Raw genomic sequence first — 3602 nt, 5'->3', positions numbered from 1 at the left:
ACTACTACTGCTGCTAATAATAATAATAATAATACAAATAATGATGATAACATAAAATGAAATATAACAACTATGATAATGATAATAAAAGTAATATTAATGATAAGGACCATCGCAATAATGATAAGAATAATCCTCATAATAACAATATTAACTATATTAACAATGACAACAATGTTGATAAAGATAATAATAATATGATTAAAGAAAATGGTAATAACAATAACTATGAATATAATACTAATACTCATTATATCAAAAACAGTGATAAAAAATGTAACAATGATAATAAGAATGGAATCAATATTGTTAAAAGCACAAATAGTTGAAATCATAACACCATTACTCCTGAAATCCGAGTGACGTGACTGTCCTGTCATGGAAAAAAATGACTTGAGGCCGGGGTGACGGGAACATGCTGTCATGAGATTATCCTCACTATCACAATAAAAATAATAATGATGATGATGATAATAATAATAATAATAATAATAACATTGTGATAATAAGGATAATGATGATGATGATAATAATGATAATAATAACAATAATAATAATAATGATAGGAATATTAATAATAATGATGGTGATGACGATAATACTAACATTAGTAATAATAATAATGATAATAATATTAATGATAATGCTGATGAAGATGATGATTGATGATGATGATGATGATGATGATGATGATGATGATGATGATGATAATGGCAATAACATTAATAGTAATTATGATAAAAAAATGATAATATTAATAATGATATTGATGATGATACTAAGTTTAGTAATAATAATGATAATAAGGATAATTGTTAATAATAACGATGATGATATTGATGATGATGATCATAAAATAATGATAATAATAACAACAGCAATAACAATAATAATGATAAAAACAATAAAGATATTAAAACTAATCTGAACAATAACAACAACAACGACAATGATAATGATAACATATCAGCATCATTATAAAATTCAAATACACAAACAACGCGCAATTCTGAAAAATATTTGAAGTTACAACCTCTGCATTTACGTTGATCATCGCTTGCTGTTTTTCATGAATATTGTTTTCGAACTTGCATGATGGAGAGCGAGAGAGAGAGAGAGAGAGAGAGAGAGAGAGAGAGAGAGAGAGAGAGAGAGAGAGAGAGAGAGAGAGAGAGAGAGAGAGAGGCAGGAAGGAAGGGGGAGGGGGAGAGAGAGAGTGAGTGAGTGAGGCAGGGAGGGAAGAGAGAGAGAGAGAGAGAGAGAGAGAGAGAGAGAGAGAGAGAGAGAGAGAGAGAGAGAGAGAGAGAGAGAGAGAGAGAGAGAGAGATGGGAGGGGGGAGATGGGGGGGGAGGGGGGAGAGATATTAAAGGAGGGAGGTAAGGGGGAGAAGAAGAGAGAGAGAGAGAGAGAGAGAGAGAGAGAGAGAGAGAGAGAGGAAGAGAGAGAGAGAGAAGAGAGAGAGAGAGAGAGAGAGAGAGAGGGAGAGAGAGAGAGAGAGAGAGATTGAGCAGAGAGAGAGATAGATAGATAGAGAGAGAGAGAGAGAGAGAGAGAGGGAGAGAGAGAGAGAGAGAGAGAGAGAGATAGATAGATAGATAGAGAGAGAGAGAGAGAGAGAGATAGATAGAAGAGAGAGAGAGAGAGAGAGAGGGGGGGGGGGGAGAGGTGGAAAGAGAAAGAGAGACAGGAGGGAAGGAGAGAGAGGGGGGGGGGGCGAGAGGTTAGATAGATAGATAGAGAGAGAGAGAGAGAGAGAGAAGAGAGAGAGAGAGAGAGAGAGAGAGAGAGAGAGAGAGAAAGAGAAAGAGAAAGAGAGAGAGAGAGAGAGAGAGAGAGAGAGAGAGAGAGAGAGAGAGAGAGAGAGAGAGAGAGAGAGAGAGAGAGACTGTAAAATCGGAAAACGCAGAGGCATCGCGTTCACATGGAGCGTCGGGTTAATTCCAAACTTTGAAATGATATTGCATGCATTCCCGCTCTGCAAATATGTTTCTTTTGATTAATTGGCCCATAGCGATCGCGAGTTTCGGCAGAGCATCAGCACCTGAGGGGAAATAACGAGGGAGAGGAGGGGATGAGGGTAGGGGATGGGCCGAAGGGGAAGGGGATAGGGGAGGGGAGGGGATGGGCTGGGCTGGATGGGAGGGGGGATAGGGGAGGGGAGGGTAGTAGTTGCAGGAGGAACAGAAGGGAGAGGAGAGCAAGGATTAGCTAATTAGTTTACCTTTCATCTCGATTAGGATAATAATGTTACTCTTTCAAATATCACCTGAGGATTTTCGTCAGCTGAGTCAATAGTAGCACAATGACAACATGAACGACATGAAAAAAACGACACACGAACACAAACACGTACATCTTCATTGCTCATTATCTCCAAGATAATGACACACCTCATTAGAGCTCCCGCTGAATAATTTATAACTAGGTCATCAAAACTGTCAAGCATTCATTAGCTGATACGACGCACAATGGTCAGTTCTGTTGTAAATGTGTCAACAGCAATTAGCATGAGAGGTGGGAGCGTCTCTGTGTGTTTTCTGCAGAGGGAATTTTCTCCTTTCTCCATCTCACCTTCCTTTGTTTTCTTCTTCTTTTTGCACGTTCCTCATGTTAAATATTGATGTGAAATGTATCACTCCCCTTCCACGTCCAGGGTTTAAAGAATGTTTCCGTGGGCGGGGGGGGGGGGAGAGAAGGCGGGGATTAAAGTGTGAATATTACAGAAGGCGATTATTGAGCAGAAATGTTAAGCATAATCGGAAAAGTTTGTATTAAAAGAGTATTCAAAACCATGAAGTAGAAGTTCGTGTTTACATTACATCTGTGCGATTGGAATAGATTGGAATATTTTGATGTTTTTCAATGTATACAGAAAGGGGCGGGTTATTCATTTATTTATTTGTTTATCCGTTCGTTTATTCATCAATCCTTTTGATGTTTGACTTTTGTGTTGGCTTTAAATTACTAATGACTTGTTGCCTATAAAGTAAATTGTGTTCATCAAATTACACAAGGTTTATTACATTATACGAACAGAAATAACTGTACAGTCGAAGAATCTCCTGGGGAAATAATAGACGTATTGTAACCAACTTTTGTTTTATTTTTGTCAGAAACTCTAAACTGGGAGGTAACTTTTTCTATAAATGAACTACTAGACTCCATTTTTCATTACTTTCTGTTTTCGGAGAAAAAATCCAATTAGAGTGTGTATGAACAAATATTCCCGGATTATATGAATTTTCTGTCGCATTCAGTGTTTCTAACCAACACAGAATTCAAACAAGCCTCTTTCCTCCAAACTACCTCCTCTAAAAACGAAATCCGAATAAGGGTGTGAACACTCGACTAGCCTTTCACGGTGAATGCTTCAAGAGAAGAAAAACACACTATAAAAATGTTACACTTTCTTCCCCCACCCTCTCTCTCTTTTCATCACCACGGCTGTCCAATTCTATTCCAATCTGGAGTGCCCTCTCGCCTCCAACACCTCCATTAACATGATAAAAACAACAAACATCTGCGGGTTCGTGTGATAATCATCAAAGCTCGCGAGTGGGCAGTTTACAACAAGAGGGCGCGGGAAGGTCGCTTACAATAG

The sequence above is a fragment of the Penaeus vannamei genome, chromosome 14 (genome assembly GCF_042767895.1).
Source record: "Penaeus vannamei isolate JL-2024 chromosome 14, ASM4276789v1, whole genome shotgun sequence".
NCBI lineage: Eukaryota > Metazoa > Arthropoda > Malacostraca > Decapoda > Penaeidae > Penaeus > Penaeus vannamei.
Note: the sequence above shows the minus strand (reverse complement) of the source record.